A 7086-nucleotide genomic window follows, 5' to 3' on the forward strand; every position below is an offset into this window, starting at 1 on the left:
GAAAAAGAAAAAAGAAAAAGTAGAAGTTGGGTTCCAAAATGACACTAGACAGAACTCTATGAATCCTACTGCGGCAGTTTGCCAGCCTCACATAGAATTAGGGGTGTCAATGGGTTGGGTTGGGTTTGGTTCATACCCAAATGGAATCAGACTTGGACCAGATTTTTTAGTATGTTATCGGGTTCAGACCCAAGTCTAATCGGGTCCACTATAAAAAAAAAACCATACCCGGACCCAATAAAAACTACATTAACCAAACCCAGACCATCCCCGATAAAACCATATTTTTTTATCATTTTTACATTGAAAATTTGTGGGTCTTAATCGAAACTCAGGTCAAGTCAGGGTCTGGTATAAAATTTCACAAACTATACTCGGATCTATGTATTAATCGGACCTTCGTGTCCGAACCCAGGTCTTAATCAGGTCTTCTTATTTATCACCATACCCGAACCCTATAGGGTTTGGTTCGGGTGGGGTCTAGGTAAACCAGGCCCGTTGACACCCCCACATCTAATGCCATCGTGTGATTGACCGTGTCACTTAGGCGCCCCCATCCCGGCTCATAAAGTATAGCAATTTTAATAGTGTAATCAACTGGGCTGTGCTTGTCTGGCTGGAGCAGTTCGTGCACGTCACCTTGTGTTGGGTCATTGCAAGTTCGAATCCCAATGGTATATTGTTGTATAACGGGTAGGTGTCTGCCTAACCCGAACTTTCTTTGTCCACAAAAATTTTTTTTTTAATAATGTAACAACCCAAGTGGTTTGATTTTATAATATTTAAATTTAAACCTGGGGCATCTCTCTCATATGAGATTATAAAAAAAAAATTGGATAATTTTCAAGAAAACATTTACACTTGATAGTAACGTTTATGTGACTTTTAAAAAGTTTTTAAAGCAAAACACATTTAAGCACACTAATGACCATCTTTAGGCTTTAAGTAGTACTAATCATCGATATAATGTATAAATCAGGTAGGCTATTATCGATCATTTGATCATTATCAAAAAAAATATTTAAAGTATGAAAAAAGTATTTTACACCACCTAGTTCCAGAAACTTAAAAAAGCATGAACAATTTGGCATGCTCAAGTTTTTTTTTTTTTTCAAATCCACTCCTAACGTTTCAAAAATTACATCCAAATGCTTAATGTTCGATACCATGTATCAAATAGGTGTCTGAGAGGCTGAGAGCTAGGGTTGCAAACGGGTCGGATTCAGCAAGCCAAATTTGCAAAATTTTGCAAATTCCTCTACTAACAATTTGACTATTTCCTCTACTAACATAGACGGGTCTAGTCTGAAATTAGACATAGCGCTAGGTTGACTATACCAATGCAGACCTGGATCCAAGGTCACCTTTGGTCTTGATATGGGTATGGACCTAGACCTGGATATTATCTGCATAGAAATCTTAATACGGGTCCCAATTATGGTAGCGTTAGGAGTTGAGTCCGTTGAGTTTTTCCATGGGGCAGGTGTAGGTCTAAAAACTTACCCAAATCAGATTTTGTCTACGATATCACCTGGATAGAGACAAGGAGCATATCCACTTTCTGAATTTGGACACTGGTGCTCTAACTACAAATTGAAGGGTTGATGTTTGTGAGCCTTGTGGGTAGGGGTAGTGTCTACGGGTTGGGTTTGGTTCGGACTCAGGAAGAACTAGACTTGGACCAAATTTTGGGTATGGTATCGGGTCTGCACCCAGGTCTAATCAGGTCCACTATGAGAAAAACCATACCCGGACACAATAAGAACTACATGAACCAGACCCGGTAAAACCATATTTTTTTTATCATTTTTACATTGAAAAATTGTGGGTTTTAATCAGAACTCGGGTCAGGTATAAAATTTCACTAACTATACCTGGGTCATTGTATTAATCGGACTTTTGGGTCCAGACCCGAGTCTTAATCAAGTCTTCTTATTTATCACCATACCCAAACCCTATAAGGTTTGGTTCGGGTCAGGTCCAGGTAAACCCAATCCGTTGACATCTCTACTCGTGAGTAACGAACCCCCTAATAAAAAAACTGTAACATTTTTAATTTTTAACTTTTAACTTTTTTATGTTTTTTTAGGCATCCAACCCTCGAGTTGTGATCTACAATTTTGGGTTACTAGAAATTGGTGCTCGTATTATGCTATTCCATTGTGTATGTAAGATTTTGAAGAGGTTAAAGAAAGAATGGCTTACAATGTACCAAATTTTCAACCCTCATAAAATCTTATTTTTACATTGAATAAGTAAGATCCAAGAGTCTATTCCTACTATTTTGACCATGTTGAACACATCCATGGGGTTAGATTTTGGTCGAAACCACCTCTCACTTTAATTTTCAACTAAGGGGCTCTATAACCATAAGGATACCAAATACTTTCCCCAATTAAAATTATTCTAAACAAGATAAGTAATTACAAAAATAAGATTCTAAATATGCTGAGGCAATGGTGGTGTCACGGGCTTAGAAGCGAAGGCTCTTGCGACGTAGCTTTGGGTAGTCACAAACGCCAAAAGCAGGCCCTTTAAAGTTTTGGACAAGATCAGGTCGAGTGAGAGTGAGATATTGCCGGGGGGGGGGGGGGGGTCTGAAAACCTAATGATACTTAGTGGGATTGGGCGAGATCCATTTTACAGATTTTCGTAAAAATAGCTAGAGGAGTTAGTTCAAGCATATATTTTTACTGAGAAGGCATAATCTAGGAGTCAATGTGACCCCTATACCGCAAAAATAATGAAAAGGACCTAAGTCTCTGATGAAAAACTTGGTGCAACTGGATGTGGGCAGTGAGCTGGCCAAGTCCAACTAGGCCAAGGACCTAAAAACTAAAGGCTGTCCCACCAATTTGAACAGGTGAGGCAAACAAGCTGGCTGTGTTGTGTTCGAACCCTAATTTTAGCAAACATCCTATTAGTCAGATATGGTATTGTGCACATGATCTGACCCAAATCCAAACCGTTTACATCCCTAGATGTCCCTATCATAAACCAGTCAGAGTTGCTTTATTTGGTTTGGCAATGCCTAGCCCAAACCCAGATCGGTGGAGGGCTGTATATTTTAATGTATCACTGTTCTCCAGCTGAAGCTGAATCCTCTTCTCGAATTCAAGACTAGGGCAGGGCTGTCGACAGGTAGGGTTTGTACCAGGCACCTGACCTGACCCAAACCCGAATTCTCGAGTATGAGCATAAAAATTGCCGACCTAAATAATATCCGAGTCGACCTGAACACGGTCCGAGAAATATACAGGTTGGGTTTAGGTTATGGTTTTTATTGGATACCTGACCCAACCTGATCTGACTGTTTTACATGTAATTTTAGTAATAATAAACTTCTGGAATTATTTGGATCTGAATTTAAGATTTCATTTTTGGAGAGGGTTGTGTATGTTCGCCCCCGATGATTCACTGAATCCCACGTCCGTGTTCGGGGGATCGAATGAGAGCAACGTATTCATGCACATGGGGCTCGTATTCCCGTGTATGTTGACATAACTTTGCATCGGACTCTGGTGCTGTTGCAAAGACTTAATCACCCTTACTTGCTTTTCTTGCCCTGAAATGACGGTTCGAGGAAATGACAAAAATATCCTCCATTCAAAAGTTGTGAAACGACGGGTGGGGAAAAGGACAAAAAAGTCCTCCTTCCAGAAAGTTTGATGTTAACCATTTAAAGTGGAGACGTTCGCCTGCGCCATCTGCTGTAACAGTGCTCCTATTATCAACGTTCCAGTGTTACAAAACATTCCAGTGTCTTCTCTTCATTACTGTTGTCGTTAGGCATCATGAAAGAAAGCAATGATTCACAAACATTCCAACCAGTGCCATCAAGGCACAGTGAGTAGCTTTTCATCTCATCATGCTATCGATGAAGAAGGCATGTCGTCTTGTGTGCCATTAAGGCATTGTTTGGTTATTGCAGGTAGATCTTGTTATTACGAAGGTTGGAAACTTATCGATATTTGTAAGACGCTGGGACCTGTTGACAAGAACGCTTGTTTACAGATGCTAGGAAGGGCCTCTACCCCATCAGGTATCCTACAGTCACTCATCATATGCATTGTATCTCAAACCGCTGTATTAGTAACAGACTCTCGTTTTTGTGAGATACATTTTTGTTAGTTAATATCGATTTGTTTGCTATTATGTTCAAGTTCTTCCTTATCGATTTGTAATTTATTGTGCGATATATTTATCGACCTTTTAGATAGTATGTTTTTGTATCGTCGAGTTATAAGTTATAAAAACTGAACTGCCGTATCGATTTTCAATATCTGACAAATCGCTATACATATCGTTTTGTAAGATATTATATGTTTTGTAATATGTATTTGTAAGATATTTGTACACAGACTTTGAAAATGTTTGGGTGCAGAAACACATCTTGACACGCATGGCGGGGCGATTTTCGCATGCATATCGTTGCTCTCTCAGCGACTTCTATTGAACTCGCTTTAGAGCCTCGTGGATATTATGAGAGCGTTATCGTCAACACACATGTATGACATATTTATTTTATTGGCATGGTAAGCGACACGTCGATGCTCAGCACAAGCAAACATCAAACCGCACTTGCTTTGATACTTTTATTCATTAAATCATTGCTTTGACTTGCGTAACCCTAGTGGTATCCGTTCTTATATGCATCCTGATTAAATCGTAGTAAACCTATGTCGCTTGCTAACGGAAATTGATATATTGCTTACAAAACATTCCACTGTCTTCTTTTATTTGTCGTTGTTGTTAGGCATTAAGGAAGAAAGCAATGATGCACAAACATTTCAACCAGTTCCATCAAGGCAGCGTGAGTAGCTTCCCAGCATCATGCTATCGATGAAGAAGGCATGTCGTCTTGTGTGTCATTAAGGCTTTGTTTGGTTATTGCAGGTAGATCTTGTTCTTACGAAGGTTGGAAACTTATCGATATTTGTAAGACGCTGGGACCTGTTGACAGGAATGCTTGTTTGCAGATGCTAGGAAGGGCCTCTACCCCATCAGGTATCCTACATTCACTCATCATATGCATTGTATCTCAAACCGCTGTATTAGTAACAGACTCTCATTTTTGTGAGATAATATCGACTTGTTTGCCATGTTACTGCAAACACAAATTGATATATTGCTTAAAACATTATTGAGCTTATCATCAGGTTGTAATAAAGATGATGTAGCTCAATCAATAGAAAGATCTGGAGAATTGAATATCTATACTTATGACCCAACTGAAGAATTGAACATCTGCACTAACGATGCACATGAAAAGAAGGGTGCAGGCATTAGACCCACTATTGACTTGAATGTTCCAGTGGAAGAAATGCAATTCAATGATGAGGTAGACTACCATGACAGCGCACATAATAAAAGTGTATGCACCGGGAATGTACACGGAAGTACACCTGACTTCAATGTTCCAGGAGAAGAAATGCAATTCAGTAATGATCCTGATTTTGATGTCAGTACACTTAATAAAACCGTAGGAACTGGGAATGTACATGGAATTGCACTTGACTATGTTCCTGTAGAAGGAATGCATTTTAATAACGAAGAAGATGCCTATAAATTTTACAATGATTATGCCTTAAAAGTTGGCTTCAGTGTGAGAAGGTTTTCTTGGTCAAAAAATGCACAGGGTGTCTTGGTTAGAAAGACATATGTCTGTTCCAAGCAAGGTTGGAAGAAATCAATGGGAAATCCAACTAGGAGCACGCCAGAATCAAGATGTGGATGTCAGGCGAGATTGGTTTTGAGAAGACATCCGAATGGGAAATTTGTCGTGCGTACTTTAATCAGTGATCATAATCATGATTTATCTGCATCATTTATGACTCCTATGCTAAGGTCACATTGTAAAGTAACTGTAGCTCATGCTGCAATGGCTGAAATAGCCGATAGCGCCGGCATTGCACCAAGGAAGACATACAATTTGTTTACCCGCATAGATGGTGGTCGCGAAAATGTGTCATTCACACCTTTGGATCTAAGAAACCACTCGAGCAGGAAGAGGACAGATAACATGAAGAACGAAGAAATATGTTGTTTGGTTCGTTACTTACAGAATAAATCAAGCAATGAACATGGTTTCTTTAGTGCAATGCAAGTGGACGCAGATGGATATGCCGTGAATATGTTTTGGTCAGATTCAAGGTCTAGATTAGATTATGAATGCTTTAATGATGTGCTTGTGTTTGATACTACAGTAAAGATTAACACTGAACAGTGGCCATTTGTGCAGTTTGTGGGAGTGAACCATCACGCACAGAGTTGTATATTAGGCGGTGCTTTTGTGTATGACCAGACCAAGGAAACCTTTGAGTGGTTGTTCAGAGTATTTACACAGGCAATGAACGGGAAGCATCCTGAAACTGTACTCACAGATGGTGATCACGCAATTGCGGCTGCAGTGCTTCATGTGTGGCCAGATGCACATCATCGCCTGTGTTTGTGGCATATCTTTCAAAATGCAGCAAATAACATAGGACACATATTTGATCAGAATACAGGGTTTGACAAACATTTTACAAGGTGTGTACTTCATAGCGTAGACGAGGTCACCTTTAAGTCAGATTGGGACAAAATGATTAAGATATACGACCTTGCTGACTATCTGTGGTTACAAAATTTATATACAGAAAAAGAGAAGTGGGCATTGGCATATGGAAGACAATACTTTTGTGCAGGTATGATAAGCACACAAAGAGCCGAATCTATGCATGCCACGCTGAAGAAAACCCTGTATTCATGTTTAACAATGTTTCGTTTCATGGAACAATATGAATTATTTGTAGACGGTCTAAGACAGAATGAGCTTGAACAAGACGTGAAATGCTTCAATACACGACCTCTAACTTTTGGCATGAAAATATTGATGCGACCTGCAGCTCTGTATACACTAACTGTATTTGAATGGATCAAGAAAGAGGTGTTGCATGTCATGAATTGCAGAATAGAAGAACTGGTGCAAACCGAGAATATGCACAAATACCATATTTTTTGTTAGGGCGAAAAGCATCAGGAAAGGCAAGAAGTGCATGTCACGTACAATGTCGACAACGGAAGGGTAGAATGTTCGTGCAAAAG

Source organism: Nuphar pumila, chromosome 5 (assembly GCF_984573655.1).
Source record: "Nuphar pumila chromosome 5, dmNupPumi1.hap1.1, whole genome shotgun sequence".
In the NCBI taxonomy this organism is placed as follows: Eukaryota; Viridiplantae; Streptophyta; class Magnoliopsida; order Nymphaeales; family Nymphaeaceae; genus Nuphar; species Nuphar pumila.